Source organism: Aegilops tauschii, chromosome 7 (genome assembly GCF_002575655.3).
Source record: "Aegilops tauschii subsp. strangulata cultivar AL8/78 chromosome 7, Aet v6.0, whole genome shotgun sequence".
In the NCBI taxonomy this organism is placed as follows: domain Eukaryota; kingdom Viridiplantae; phylum Streptophyta; class Magnoliopsida; order Poales; family Poaceae; genus Aegilops; species Aegilops tauschii.
The window spans coordinates 572,666,257-572,682,945 of record NC_053041.3 but is presented as its reverse complement, the minus strand read 5'-3'; positions in this window follow the sequence as shown (position 1 = coordinate 572,682,945).

The window sequence follows — 16,689 nt, the reverse complement described above, 5'->3', positions numbered from 1 at the left end:
AGGCGATGCAGCTTATGCAGAATCTGTTTGTGCAACAGAGGAGTTGAAGTTTTACAAAGATAATGTTGCCCCAACAGATATGACCTCTCTGAAAAAGCCAACTACGGAGAATGAGCCGGCGATGAAATTTAAGTCGGCTGATGAAACTAAGCTTGTTGATTTTGTTCCAGGAGATTCATCTCAGCAGTTTAGTATCAGTGCCAATCTGGATCCGAAATAGGAAAGCGCGCTCATCGAGTTCATCCGTGAGAATAGGGACATCTTCGCATGGAAACCTTCTGACATGCCAGGTGTACCTAGAGAACTCGCTGAGCACACTCTCAATGTTGATCCGAAATTTAAGCCGGTCAGGCAGTTCCTTCGGCGGTTTAATGAAGAGAGGCGGAAAGCTATTGGTGAAGAGGTGGCCCGGCTCTTGGCGGCCGGATTTATTGTTGAAGTCTTTCACCCAGAGTGGTTAGCTAACCCGGTGCTCGTACTCAAGAAGAACGGCACTTGGCGGATGTGTGTAGACTACACGGACTTGAACAAAGCGTGTCCGGCTGATCCTTTTGCCCTTCCCCATATTGATCAAATTATTGATGCTACGGCCGGTTGTGCGCGTTTAAGCTTCCTGGACGCTTATTCCGGATATCATCAGATTAAAATGGCAGTTAAGGACCAGGAGAAGACGACGTTCATCACTCCCTTTGGAGCCTTCTGCTATGTGTCCATGCCCTTTGGACTCAAGTGTGCACAGGCGACTTATCAGCGTTGCGTGCAGAACTGTCTTCATAAACAGATTGGGCGCAATGTTCATGCTTATGTGGATGATATTGTGGTTAAGTCCATAAAGGAGGAAACCCTGATAGATGATTTGAGAGAAACCTTTGATAATCTCCGGGTCTACAAGATGATGCTTAACCCGACCAAGTGTGTCTTTGGTGTTCCTGCAGGCAAACTCTTGGGTTTTTTGGTTTCTGACAGAGGCATTGAAGCTAACCTAGAGAAGATCAAGGCCATCACCTCCCTGGCTAAGCCGGCGTGTATAAATGATGTTCAGCGCTTGGCGGGTCGCATCGCTGCTTTAAGCCGGTTTATAAGCCGTTTGGGTGAGAAGGCCATGCCATTATATCAGTTGATGAAGAAAGCTGATAACTTTGTCTGGAATGATGCAGCTAATACTGCCTTTGAGGATTTGAAGAAACAGCTGGCAGAGCCTCCATTCCTTATTGCTCCGGTTGATAAGGAGCCCTTATTATTATATGTGGCGGCGAACACACGAGCCGTCAGTGTGGCTATGGTGGTGGAGCGCAAGGAGGAGGGTAAGGAGCATCCGGTTCAGCGGCCGGTTTATTATGTCAGCGAAGTGCTCATTGAGTCCAAGCAGCGGTATCCGCATTGGCAGAAGCTTGTGTATGGTGTGTTCATGGCGAGCCGGAAACTTAAGCATTATTTTCAGGGTCATCCCATCACTGTGGTCAGTTCTGCCCCTCTTGGTGATATCATTCAAAACAGAGAGGCCACAGGGAGAGTGGCTAAGTGGGCTATAGAGCTTGGACCTCATGGTCTCAAGTACGTGCCACGCACTGCTGTTAAATCTCAGGCCTTGGTGGATTTCATCAATGACTGGACAGAGTCACAAGTGCCCGAGCAGAAGCCGGATAACACATATTGGACTATTCACTTTGATGGGTCCAGGCAGTTGGAGGGCTCGGGGGCTGGAGTCATGTTGGCTTCCCCTAAAGGTGACAAATTCCATTATGTGCTACAGTTGCTGTTTCCTTGCACTAACAACGCGGCTGAGTACGAGGCCTTGCTCCATGGTCTTCGGCTGGCTAAAGAGATGAGCTTAAGCCGGGTAAGGTGCTTCGGCGACTCAGACTTGGTGGCTCAACAAGTATCAGGAAAGTGGGATTCCAAGGACCCTCTCATGGCGGCTTATCGCCGCGAAGTTGATGCCATTGCTGGGCACTTTCAGGGTTACCAAGTGGAACACATCGATCGCAGGAAGAATGAGGCGGCTGATGCTTTAAGCCGGCTGGGCTCTCAGCGAAAACCGGTGCCGCCCAACACTTTCCTGGACGTCCTGTATAGCCCTTCTGTTAAGTTGCCTACAGAGGAAGACTTGGCTGTCCCTGACCCGGAGGCACGACTGGTGGCGGCTCTCCATATCATACCGGACTGGACAATGCCCTATCTGGCTTACATGACCCGGGACGAGTTGCCTGAGGATGAAACTTTGGCCAGGCAAATAACCCGGCGGGCTAAGTCAATGATTGTTATCAATGGTGAGTTGCATCACCGCAGTGTTACGGGAGCGTTTCAGCGTTGTGTTTCCCCTGAGGAAGGTCAAGAGATCTTGCGTGAGATCCATGAAGGGGATTGTGGCCATCACGCCGGCTCAAAGTCTCTTGTGGCCAAGGCTTTTCGTCATGGTTTTTATTGGTTGACAGCTCATGCTGATGCAGAGGACTTGGTCAGTAAGTGTGATGGTTGCCAAAGGTTCTCGCGACGGGCTCATGTACCGGCTCAAGAGCTGAGGATGATCCCAATTACTTGGCCCTTTGCGGTCGGGGGGCTTGATATGGTTGGGCCTTTCAAAAGGTCCAAGGATAAGAAGACACACCTTTTGGTGGCAGCTGACAAGTTTACCAAGTGGGTTGAAGCGGAGCCAGTTAGCAAGTGCTATGCAGCCACGGCGGTTCAGTTTATGAAAAAGGTGATCTTTCGCTTTGGTTTTCCGCACAGCATTATCACTGACAATGGCACCAATCTCTCCAAAGGCGCCATGGAAGAGTTTTGTCAACGAGAGCATATCCGACTTGATGTTTCCTCAGTGGCTCATCCTCAATCCAATGGTCAAGCTGAGAGAGCTAATCAGGAGATTCTGAAGGGTGTCAAGCCCCGGCTTTTGGTCCCTTTGCAACGGACGCCGGGTTGTTGGGTGGAGGAGTTGCCCTCCGTGTTATGAAGCATCAACACTACTCCTAACAGGTCTACAGGTTTTACACCTTTCTTCATGGTTTATGGGGCAGAAGCAGTCCTCCCCAGTGACATCTGTCATGACTCACCTCGAGTGGCGGCTTACGTTGAGGCGGATAATGAACAGGCGCGCCAAGATGCTCTTGACTTGTTGGACGAACAGCGTGATGTGGCAGCAGCTCGTTCAGCGATTTACCAACAAGACCTGCGCCGTTATCATAGCCGCCGGGTTAAATCCCGGGTCTTCCAGGAAGGCGATCTCGTGCTCCGGCTCATCCAGGATCAAACAGATGCACACAAGCTATCCCCGCCTTGGGAAGGGCCCTTTGTGGTCAGCAAGAACTTGCACAACGGGTCATATTACCTCATTGACATACGGGAGCACAAAGATTCACGTAAGTCGGAGGAAGAGACCCGTCGGCCATGGAACATAGCTCAGCTTCGACCTTACTACACTTGAGCCACCGGCTCTCATAATGTACATTTTTCTCTCAGCCATGCATATATTACGATAAGCAATAAAGCAGGACCTCTGTCCTTTTTTCTCCTCCAAATGTGCACGTGTTGTTTTCATTGCAAGATTACATGATAACTTGAAGGGGGATCCGGCTTATGATCGTATTCGAATCTAGCCGTAGGCAATAAGATCACTTGGGGGCTTCCTGTTCAAACATAGGTCGTATTCGAGCCAAAGAGAACATAGCTGTCGATACCCATTTGATTGGCAAAGTGCCGAGCTCATTGGGGAGTTTTCTTTGATCATATTTGAATCTTAGTTTAACCCCTTTGGGAACCGACGTGGATCGTATTCGAATCAGCGTCGTTAAACAATTCTTAAAGTCATTTGGGGGCTTCCTGTTCAAACATGGGTCGTATTCGAACCAAAGAGAACATAGCTGTCGGTACCCTCTTGATTGGCATCGCCACACCCACTGGGGGCTATATAATCGTATCCGAATCTTAGCTTAACCCCTTTGGGCCGGGTCTCTGGTTGTATTCGAACCGGAAGCCCCTAAGTTCTTCTGCTTCATTGAAGAGTTCTTCTGATCATTTCAAAGTGTGAACGGCCGGGTCTCGCTTGGCCGGTTTAAATTTTGATTTCCAGTGTTAGTTGAACACAATGGGTGTCATTAAGACAGGTACACCGGAGTTGAGGTACCAATCTTATTATCCGGGTTATCTAAACCGGAAATATGCTTGCAGGCTGCTAAGTGTGTTATCACGGCTATATTAAGGACATGATTAAGGGTCAATCTTTTTTGATTCATATCCGGGTTATATATCTAAAACCTATGATTTTCAGCGCGGTAAGCCGCCTAGAGACTTGCGATTTGTCCTTTTATGCAGGATAGTTCAAGGCAATTATTTGAGACTAAGGAGAATGAATGACCCGGAGAAATATCAAAGAGACAACTTCAATAGACTTCAGCATTCAATACGTGCACGATGGCACGGCAAAGATAAAGTGTTGGACCTACTCTATTACAAGACTCATCGAGTCCAAAAGGGTGGAGCATTGTTTGGTAAGCCGTCTGCAGAAGTTAAGATGCTTGTTGGGTTGAAGTCTCCGGCTCATCTCTTTCTTCTCCTCCGGCTGTTCCCAAGGTCTGGAAGGTCGACGACTTCCAGTCGATGCCGCTCAGCGCTTCGAATTGGGCTTCCTCGTCAATTAACCCGGCCGGGTCAATCTCCGGGGCGAAGGTGTGCTGACGAGCCGGCGGGATTAAACTCAGGGCTTCATAGCGAGGGGTCGGGATCCTCTGATTTTCCGCATTATAACCCGGCTGGTACTTGGTCAGATCCGTGTCGTTTCCAATAAGAGTTGCCACCGGGCGCACGATCTTCATACAGGCGGCGAAGTCTTTTTGGTCGAAAGCCGTGCCGTCTTCCTTCAGACTTGGATAGCCGAGGGCGATGTCTGCCGGGTCTAACTCCGGCAGGAAAGCCTTGGCCCGGCTCAGCGCGGCGATCGCTCCGGATCTTGCAGAGGCCCGTCGCAGCTCTTGGATACGTTGAGGCAGAACGGCGAGCCAGCGAAGAACCTCCGCCAGGTGAGTCGGCACCTCGTTGGATAAGGCCACCACGGCTAAGGCACGCTGTGACCCGGTGTAGAGTTGCTCCACCAGGGTGTACACGGCCTTTAGCTTGGTTACCACACTCTGGTTGAGGTTGGCACTTCTGGAACCTGTTTCATAGAACAGGATAAGCCGCCGACAAGGGTGAGTTATGAGGCATCAAAATTTTAAACTGGATGAAAGCCGGCGGATGACTTACCAAAGATTGCAGCAACCATTTGAGACACTTGGCGCTTTAGGCCGGAGAGCTCGGCGGTCTTCTCGGAGAGAGCCTTCTCCGCGTGTTCAGCCCGGTTCACCAATGCGGCCTTTTCTTCGGCCCACGCCTTCCGCTCAGCGTCAAACTCCGTCTTCAGCTTCTCTTGCGCGGCGATGCTGGACACGAACTTGGCATTTGCCTTCCGGGTCTCCATCTCTTGCATCTTCAGCCGGTTCTTGAGATCAGCGGTCAGCCTCAAGCTTCTTGCCAGCAGCCTGTATAAATGTCTGGGTTATGGCATGAACAGTTATTATACAAATTTAAAGTCCCAAGCGTTTTCCAAGCAAAGACACTTGGCACTTGGGGGCTAATGCATGTTCAACGTTTCTATTTACCAATTTCCGGTTCATGCGAGTAAGCCGGAAGATAAGTCCCAAGTGTTTTCCAAGCAAAGACACTTGGCACTTGGGGGCTAATGTGTATCGAATGTTCCTATCTACAAATTACCGGTTCATGGAAGCAAGTCGGAATCTAAGTCTACAACATATTCAATCATAAGTCGTCGACTTGGGGGCTAGCATGGTAAAGGTAACTATGCAGTAAGTAAGAGGACAGAAGGATAATACCTCAGATTTCTGCTGGATCTGGGTCACCATGGCAACCTCTGCGTCCCGGCTCTTGTGCACTTGGCTGACGTAGCCGGAGACGAGCTCTCCGATGCTCAGGTTGGCATAGTCAGTTAGATCCAGACTGACCCGGCAGGGCTGCAGTAATTCCCCCTTGGCAGAGCACTTGGCCAGTGCCGTAGGCCTCCCCGGCTCAACAAATTCCGTCCGGGTGATTACCACGTCCAGATCATTTGCTGGCTGAGCCGAGCCGGAGGCCTCCAGGTCAGCAGAAGCTTCTACAGGTGCCTTGTTGGTTGGAGCGGTGGCTTCGGGGGCGGAGGCAGCTGGCGGTTCTTGAGCCGCCACCTCCGGTTCAGGCAAATCCGGCTCTCCGGCCGACTTGGTCTTCTTCGCCCTCTTGGTGAGCTTTGCCTGGGCACTGAAAGGACAACAAAGGTTAGTACAAAAAGTATGAGTAAAGATCAGAACAACATGAGATGATTATCATTACCCGGGCACGGTCTTGAAAGCCGGCAGATTCGACTGCATAGAATCCCGGAAGAAGGGGAAGTCTCCTGATAATTTGAGTCAGAAGAATTAAGCGGTTGGTGTATAACACCCGCAAAAGGATGAAAAGGGTACAATTTTGCGATCACCTCGGTCCGGCGTTTCCTTGATGCATCAGGTAACCCGGAGGAGAGGTCAGTGTCCTTGTTGGTCCGGGTATGCCGCCGGCTCTCATGAACCTGTCGCTTCAAAATAAATTGAGGATCTTGGTAAGCTAAAGGATGGGAAAAGCTTACTTTCCGGGTTACTCTTCGGGTTTTCAGCCTTGGCAAGGGCTCCGAGTCGGAGGAAAGTATTGTTACCTCTTCAACCACCGGGTTACTGGCTCCGGTGTCCTCCTGTTGATAAACAACATTGATAAGGCGGACAGAAATAAACAACAAGTATAACAAGAGCTTACAGGTTTAGGAGTTACCTCAGACTCGGAGCTGTCACTTAGCTGCAACAGCTCCGAAGCAGTGGGCCTACTTCCCTTCTTACGGGGAGCGGCTTTCTTGGCGGCTTTCTTCGCCTTTCTGGCCTTCTTGGCCTCTTTGTGGTCATATTTGACCCGCCAGAACTTGTCATCAGCCTGAAAAATACAATGATGATTTCTTAAAAGATTCAGATGAAGGTTATCTGTGGACAAAGATAAAATGTTTAAATCAGTGGATTACCGCTGGGGCTGGGTTGGTCTTGCAGAAGGGGGCTAACCCGGTCCTCCCGCAGTCTGCCAGGCTCTCGTTCAAGAGAGCCTTGGTCATTTCCTCTGCAACATCTTCAGGAAGGTCGTTGCGGCTGTGTCTCTGGGGGTCATCCTTTCGTCCCGTGTACTCGCACATTAAGCCGGGGCGGCGGCTTAATGGGATCACCTGCCAGGAGATCCAGACCCGGACCAGATCGATTCCGTTGAGACCATTGCCCAGAAGAGCCTTGATCTTGTTTATGGTGGGGAGCAGAGGCTGGCGCTCCGCTTGCGTCAGTTTGTCAGACAGTGGGTGTGTTGACTCCAGACGTGAGGGGCGAAAGCCGGGCAACGGACTTTCATCAGCCGGCGACGTGTCTTGGCAGTAGAACCACGTCAGATTCCAATCTTTGGGGTGGCTTGGCGGCTCTGCGTATGGGAAAAGGCAGTCCCTTCGCCGCTGAATGGAGATGCCACCTAGCTCCAGACTTGGCCCATTGGCGCACTCATTCTGACGGTTCAAGTAAAAAAGCTCTCTGAAGAGCAGCAGACTAGGTTCTTCTCCAAGGTAAACCTCGCAGAACACTTGGAAGTTGCAGATATTGGACACTGAGTTGGGTCCTATGTCCTGAGGCCGCAGATCGAAGAAATTCAGAACGTCTCTGAAAAACTTTGAGCCGGGTGGTGCGAAGCCCCGGCTCATGTGATCCGCAAAAATGACCACCTCCCCGTCCCTTGGCTGTGGTCTCTCTTCTGACGGGTCAGGGGCACGGTAGGACATGACATCCTTCTTGGGCAAATATCCAGACTTGACAAAATCTGCTAGGGTCTCATTGGTGACATTGGACCTCATCCAGTTGCAAGTGATGGAGGCTTTAGGAGCTTTGGGAGGCATGGTGGAAGTTGGCAGTCTATGATAAAAGGAAAACGTCCGGATTAATTATAAGCCGGAGGAAATCTACAGTTCAATGTCAAGGTGGCGGCTTATGAAGGGGACTAATGGTGTACACCTAAGTGCATCGGGTTATTTAAGCCGCCGAGGTATTGAGAATAATTTGATTGTCTATGGCCTTATCACAGCTGAGCCGGAAAATTTTATGGCGCATGGTTTTCTTTAAGCCGGAAGGTTCTACGGCGCGTGGTTTCTTTAAACCGGAAATGTAAACCGCCGTGATTCAATGATTGCAGTTTTTTACTAAGTGTGGTAAAACAGGTTTCACACTTTGCAGTAAATATTTTGGATCAAAATGGTTGGGCAAAAGAAAAGTTTCTAGACCTAGAAACAGACGCGAGGAAGTTCTTGAGCTCGAACAAGGCTATTATGCAGTAAAAAGAGGGCTATTTGCATGTGAAATGGGTCTTAAACATCTACCACCGTGATTCTATACAGAGCTAAGATCAAAAAAGGGCAGTAAAAACCAAATCTACCAGGGCCGCAACGAACTACGAAGAACAGAGGATGAACTACGGAACCCTAATGTGGATCTGCCCAATGGAGTATCGAGGACTTACTGGTGCTGAAGAGATGCGGAGATGGCCGCCGTTTGTCTGGACCGAGTCAGGGTGATGCAGCGGCCAAGGTTGATGAAGACTGGGGGCGCGGCGGCGGCGGCGGAGTTCGAGCTCGAGCAGAGGAACAGTGGCGCGAGGAGGAAGAAGCATGGCTGAAGGCCCGTCGGGCCGGCCTATTTATAAGGGCGAGCTCATAAGTGGGCGCGAGAATCAAGGAGACCACGGTGTGGTTATCTCCCCACGAAACGCCTCGATTTTCGGGATGACAGTAAAGGTAAAGATCCGTTGCGGATCTGGCGGAGTAAAAAACGGGCTTAATGGAAGATGATGTCACGGCGGATCACCCGAAGTCCAGAGGATGACGTCACGCCGGGTTATGGCCTTCACACAATTGTAAGCCGGAGGTTTTCTGTCGAAGGAATTGAAGATTGACATGAGCCGGCTCAAATCAATCTGGGGCCTAATGTTGAGGATATAGACCTTAGAGTCACCCGCCAGAAGGGGCCGGGTTACTCTAATGGTCATTGCCAGAAACCCGACGCCAAGCTTAAAGACGGTGGGCCGAAGACGGGCTTAAGACCCGGATATGGCTTAAGGCCCGTAGTTACAATCATTATTATGGTAGAACTTGTAGTGTAAGGCAAGAATAGTTAAGAGTCCGAGCCGGACACTCTTATGAGCCGGCCGGGACTTTGAGAGCTGCTGGGCGCCAGCCTCCCTATATAAAGGGACGACCCGGCAGCGGTTTAGGGACAGAAAAAGATCTCGTCGAGAGCCAGGCATAGCAGTTAAGCTCCCTGGTCATCGAAACCCTAATCAATACCACCGCAAACTGGACGTAGGCTTTTACCTTCACCGTAAGGGGACGAACCAGTATAAACCCTCGTGTTCCTTGTCCCGCTTAACCCCTTCAAGCTTCCTAGTAGCGATGGCTCCACGACTAAGTCCTAGCTCGAGGACATCTGCCGTGACAATTCCACGACAATATCAGTTTAGCTATAAGTAAGTTACCAAAATTTCAAATTTGGGTTGTTCAATTTTGATTGGGAACGAAGAAGGCGGTGAGGTGGAGCACCGAGGCCGTCGAAAGCGCTGCCGGGGACATCGGCAAAGTCTCGACCAGAAACGAATTGTAGTTGGCGGCGAGCCGGCAGAGGCGAGTTCAAAGGTTGACGATTCGGGGTGCGGGTTCGCTGGTACATTCAGGTTGTTAGCTAGTTCAGAGGGATTGCGGTGATAGCACAAACAAGGCGGTGGGTGGTGGGGCGACCAGGCTGGCGCGAGAGCGCCACCGCACACGGGCGGCAGAGGTAGGCAGTCAACCAGTGGTCGCTGGCTGTTTGGGGGAAGGGGTTGAACAGGGGAGATCGGAAGATATCAGAAGTCCATTTGACCGTTGGAGATTCACATCTGACCCTTGGCCAGTCCATTTTAGTACTTGATGTTGATTTTGAAGTCTGCATGAAGATTTTTTTAATTAAGTCTGCATGAAGATGGATAAGCATAGGTGGCTGGACACCGTCACACCGAATGTTGTGCAGGCCTGGCCTTCGACATCGTGTAGAGCCCACTATGGACATTTCATTTGTCACTTCTACAACAACCAGGTTGGCCTTCGCCTCTTTTGCAGTTGTGCTCCTCTTTAATGCACATTTGCTGTTTGAACATATGCTGCGAATCTAAGGTCAAGAGGAGCTCAAAAGTAATATCACCAGCTACTACAAATCTATGTTCTGGACGTCAGATGAAGGGAATGTCACCCTTGACAAGACCTAAATATATGATATTCCACAAGTCACGGAAGAAGAGAATGTTATTCTCACAGCACCTTTCTCAGAAGAGGAGGTGAGAGCGGCGGTGTTCCGAATGGAACACAACAAACCTCCAGACCCTGATGGTTTCCCTGCAGAATTCTATCAGAATTTCTAGGATAACATAAAGGCCGACCTTTTGGAGTTGCTCAATTTCTTCATGCCGATCGACTTAACCAATTCAGGCTAAATTTTTGCGAGATTGTTTTGTTGCCGAAGATTGAGGAGGCTGAACGAATCCAGCAGTTCAGACCCATATGCCTCCTTAATGTCAGCTTCAAGATTTTCACCAATGTAGCTACGAATAGGTTAAAATTGATAGCTGACCATGTTGTCAGGGCATCTCAAGTGGCCTTCATGCAAGGAAGAAATATGCTAGATGGTGTAGTAATCCTGCATGAGACCGTCCGTGAGATGCACCGAAAAAACATGAGTGGAGTGGTATTCAAGATTGACTTTGAAAAAGCCTAAGAGATAAGGTCAAGTGGTCTTTCCTCCAACAGGCCCTTAGAAGGAAAGGTTTCTTCGATAAATGGCGCCAGTGGATCAAAAAATTTGTAACTAGAGGTAGTGTGGCCATCAAGTCAATTATGACGTAAGCCATTACTTTCAGACAAAAAAAAGACTACGCAAGGGTGACCCCATATCCACAATGTTATTTAACATTGTTGCTGACATATTGGCTATTCTAATTGAGCGTGCCAAGCAGGATGACCAAATTACAGGAGTAGTGCAGCACCTTGTGGGTGGTGGCCTCTCTATTTTGTAATATGTCAATGACACCGTTGAGTAGTAGAAAAGGAAAGCTGCTCTTAGTTGGAGGACTGCTGGTCATATTAACTCCGTTCTCACAAATATGGTTCTCTATATGCTTTTTTTCAACTCCCAAAAGGGGTCCTGCAAAGACTGGATTATTTTAGATCCGGATTCTTTTGGCAAGGAGACGGTGGAAAGAAAAAATAATGGCTAATCAAATGGAGCGTGGTTTGTAGGCCGAAAGACCAAGGCAGCCTTGGTATTCATGACCTGCAAGTCAAGAATGAGGCTCTGCTTAGTAAATGGTTGTTCAAACTTCTTACTAATGATGGTGTTTGGCAAACCATATTGCGCAGCAAGTATCTAGGCCGAAAGGCGGTGTCTCGGGCATATTGAAAACCTTGTGACTCACACTTTTGAGCTAGCCTAATGGCGGCAAAGAAACATCTCTTTCCCTTTGGGTCCTTCGTGATAAAGGACGGGTTGAAGATTCGTTTCTGGGAAGATATTTGGCTAGGCAATGCCAGTCTCAGAGAACAATATCCATCCTTATATAACATTGCTCGCGGTAAGAATAATACTATTGTGCACATGCTCAGTTCTTCCCCGCCGAATATTTCGTTCAACAGGATTTGATTGGCCCACGACTAGTGTCATGGCATAATCTTTTATCCCAATTGGATTCGATTAACCTCGCGCACAGCAGGGATGTGTTTCCTTGGAACCTTACTATGTCAGGGTCTTTCACAGCAGACTCTATGTACCGTGCACTGATGCATTCTGAGGTACCAGTGAGTAATAACAAGAAAATTTGGAAGTCCAAAATTCCACTAAAAGTGAAAATCTTCATATGGTATCTTCGTAGGGGAGTTGTGTTAAACAATGATAACCTCGCACGGCGCAACTAGTCAAGGAGTAAGAAGTGTTGTTTCTGTACTCATAACGAGACAATTAAATACCTCTTTTTCCAATACAAGTTTGCACGTTCTACGTCATCAGTCATCCAAATACTGTCAAATTTGTATCCGCTTACAAATGTTGCCAGTCTTTTTGGTCATTGGTTGGACAATATACCAAATAGGTTCAAAACGCTAATAAGGATGTGAGGGTATGCCTTAATTTAATTGCTTTGGCTATGTAAAAACGATTTGGTTTTAAGTGACAAAAATGCTTCTCTTCTACAGGGATATTTTCCGGCGTATGCACTTGCTACATATGTAGTCTATGCTACAATGACCGAAGTACCAACCGCTGTTCAAGGCGGTGTGTACGCGATTAGAGTAGGTGGCTACGGTGGTTTTCTGGACATGGATGGCAAATAACCTATTGGATTGATCCACCACCTTCTTCCACATAGGCATAGTGTTGGTCTATAGGACTCTACTGTTGCCGATTTGTCAGGCTTTATTTCATGATTTTTTGTTAGACTTTTGAATTTGGCTGTGTGCATCTTAGTTATGCAGAGGTCGGGTGTTACTCATAAATATCTACTTGATGCTACATTTTAAGATAATAAAATCGTTCTTTATCGAAAAAAGTAGGAGTACGTTTTAACTGCTCCCACATAGAACGCCATCTTGTTAACTTCTTGGTAGTATGCTTCTAGTATCTGGTCGTGTTAATTCCTCTATGCGCTGCTGGTTCATCCATGAACCAGGAACCTGATGCATGACGGTACGTAACTGTCCATTTTTTAGTGTCAAAATTATGTTTGCAATCATAGGAGAATTTGGTTATATACTAAATGAGATTTGCCTCAGTTTATTACAAATCCGTGTCACATACTTTGTCTCGGAAGCAGTGCTACACTGTTTTTATGGACTAGCAAATTACACCCAACCAGATAGTAATTTTTTGGATGCCGATATCCACCACACGTGTGGTATATTAAACATCCGCCCACACACCGTGTATGGCGTGAGCACGAGGCAGCCCACATGGGCTGTGTGTGGACGGACATTAGAATTGCCCATTACGTGTGGGCGCAGCTACTTCGTGCCACACACCCAACAAGTACTACCCATCTCCACCTCGCGCGTGTGGCACGAAGTAAGAATGCCCACACGTCTTGGCGCAGCTACGTTAGGTACCTGCAGGATGACGATTTAGTTGCCATCCGGGATGGCAGATGTAGTTATCCGGGATGGCAAGTGTAGTTGTAAAAGTATGGCAACTCTATCTGTTTTGGTTAATTATAGTTGCCATGTCTAATTTATGATAGTTGCCGCGTGTAATCAAACCGTAGTTGTCCCGTGAGATTAACTACTTGCCACATATGGTCAAATAGTAGTTGCCATGTGTGTTTACCTAGTTGTCACGTGTGGTCCAACCATAGTTGCCATGTATGGTTAATCACAATTGCCATGTGTGTTTATCTGGTTGCCACGTACGCGCAACTGCAGTTGCCGTCTAGCAACGAATTATAGTTGCCATGTGTGTTTACCTAGTTGCCACGTTCGCGTAACTGCAGTTGCCATCCACAACGTAGGAGTGTCGTGTGGGTGAAAAGCAGTTCGCCCACACGCGCATGGACTAGGTGGTGGTTGTGTGGGCAGAAACTAGTTCACCCACACACGCAGCTGGCAAACAGCGTGGTGCGGGCCGTGTGGGCAAACTCTCCAACGCCCACACACCAGCCCCGTCCTACGTGGCACACCAAATCCACCTTTTCGTGTCAAGATTCGTGCAAAAACTGCACTGAACGACGATCCAGGCGTGTGGGCGAGTTGGAGAAGCGCCACACGTGTGGACGTTAGTGTTTTCGATTTTTTTTTCATCAAATAGAAACGTAATTCCACTTATTTCAAGAGCACAAAATTCATGTTTTCCACCGACAGCTAAACTGCTTCCAACTAGATGGTCATTTGCTTCCACCAGAGAAAAATAATTAACTTCTTTTAGAAGCATCACGCTCCAACTTCCAGCAACTAGAGAGTTGCTTCCAAGGCCATGATTAGAGGCATTGGGATGCAACGTCTTCGACCTATTCTCAAATTTTAATAAAACTAGAGAGTTGCTTTCAACCAAATAATAACCTTCCATCAAAAGATAAAAATAGTTGCACTGTCACAATTACGTAAGCTTCAAATGAATTATATTTCAAACCTGCTTTGATCTAAAAGGAATTTTGTTACAAAGATAATCATTTATATCCAATGTAGCAAAGTTATGCTTCTGTCAAGTTACGAGTTTTCTTGAACGGTGATGGAAATTTGCTTTGATTTAGCAGATTTTTTGGTACTGCCTACTGATATATTTTGCTCTCAAATCATTAGAATATTATTTTCATCGACTAGAGAATTACTCATAAAACCTATTAACCATCTTTACAAGGGCGTTCTCTCGAGCGTGTCACGTCGTATTTCTACAGTGGCTCTCAACACCTCCCCGATAGAAAAATAGCGATGGGAAACAGCGAGCGAGCGAGCGAAACAGCCAGCGACTGAACGAGCCCGCCTCCCCCTCCCCCTCCTCCCACTTCAGGAACCCTAGCCGCCGCCTCGTCCTCCTCCTACCACCATAGCCGCCTCCCCCTCCGCCCTCCCCCCCGCCCCCTCCCCCGCATCTTGTCCGCCCCGGGTGCAGAGGCGAGCTTCCCGGCGACGGTGGCGCTGGCTCGAGGCAGGGGAACGACCGATGCGGGGTCCGTTGGATCGAGGCGTGGGAGCGGCGGATGCGGCGTCGGCAGCTGCACGAGAAGAACATCGGTTGCAGCCAATTCGATGACCTGATCAAAATGAAAATACATCTGGTATGACTAATCTCTCTCTGTCTGTCTCTTGCGTGAAGAAAATGACAGAAAACATCTCTACATATTCTCAGGATTAGTCGCCATTAGTCCTGGTCTCCCACGCAAGTAAAAAGTGAAAACAAGGAACATGTTCTAAGCTACCGAAGGAAACCAATGAAAAATCATGTTGACGTCCAGCCCGCCGGCGGGGCCTGCAGAAGGCGATGTCGCTTTCTGGTGGAGGGTGGCCATGGACGTGCTGCAGGCGTTGGGGTGGCGCGGTGGCGCGAGCTCGGATGTACTCAGGTAGGCCACCGCTTGCATTCAGTAGTCTATTCTAATTGTTAATCTTTTCACCCATCCGAACATTGAGCCATAACATAAGTTCATCGGTGAACTACATTTGGCTTATCACCGGAGTCGCTGACGTCGATGCATCTCCTCTATACCGCTGCCTCCTCCTCTGCTTCGATTCTGCTCTGTGTTTTGTTTGTGCAGATAGCATAGTGGCAGCCGATAAATGTCTCCGGTACCTATGCCGAGTAGTGCATCAAATCATGTTTCTGATATATAGTATGTAGTACTACTGTATGGGTGTCCTACATCAAAGCAATTGTAAGCAGACAACATTTTAAATATTGATTTTTTGCACTATACTCGATAGCAAAGGATATCCATGTGATGGTGGAAGAAAATTGATCTATCTTGCACCTCCATAAATCTTTTTTTCAAATTCAAATCCAGTCAAAATTTATACTGCTTTGCTTACTACTCCTAATAAACGATCTGAACAAGGGAGCATGCAGTTCTGCAGGGGAAGACCATGCTAATTATCATGATCGGATTTACAGGAGCGCTTCATGCGTGACAAAAATAAATAGCATTGGATGAAGCAGCTTGACCAGCACCTCCTTTACGCTGTCGGGCGCTGGCTGCATCCAATGTTGCCACGTGCTAGGTAGTGTTATCGTGCAAGTTTAGTCTACTAAATCAGCTCGGCGTTGATTATTACTATGAAACAGTTGTGTTGCGCCATGTCGAGTTGCTAGCATACTTAGAAACAAACCTAATCGATTTTATTTTTTATTATGACAATATCCTGTTATTGCTATAACTAAATGGTGATTATCTAGTTACCTCCTGGCAACGGCAATATAGTAAAAAGATACCCAGTCTTCATGTCTTCATGTCTGGACTTCCTGTTGTTTCCGTTACCTCAGCAGTATTGAGGTCTGATCATATTTTTGTTGCATGACTCAGGAACATTGCGTTGACTGTTAATTTGGACCGCAGGTTGTCTTACATGCCTGTAATGCAGAGTACAACCCAAAGGTGTAATACAGCTGCTGATGCTTATCCCCTTCTGCTTCGAAGCTAAATCATGGATTGAAATTATGAACTTTGACTCCATCATCTGTTTTCTTTTACAGCGTTTTGTTGCGGTTATCATGAGGATAAGGGACCCCAAGACGATAGCTATTTGCTTCAGGAAAGATGGTATGCCCTGGAGTAAAGAGTGAAGAACACTCGAAGATGCTAACATAGAAAATGTCCGTTGATCCTATTTCCAACGTCGCTGAATTGCAATATAACATTTTTCTGTTGATTTGTTAGCGCAGTATGCACGGATTATCCAGAAGCTTGGTCTCCCTTGATTAGATTCAGAAGATGATGGCAGAGGTTAGTCTGGCCATAGGATCCTAGAAAATTCAGAGTTAAGGCACATATTTTCACGAGTTACTTTCCAATTTTGTATGCACAATTTTTTGGATAGCAATATGTTTGAATTCTTGATTCAAAGCA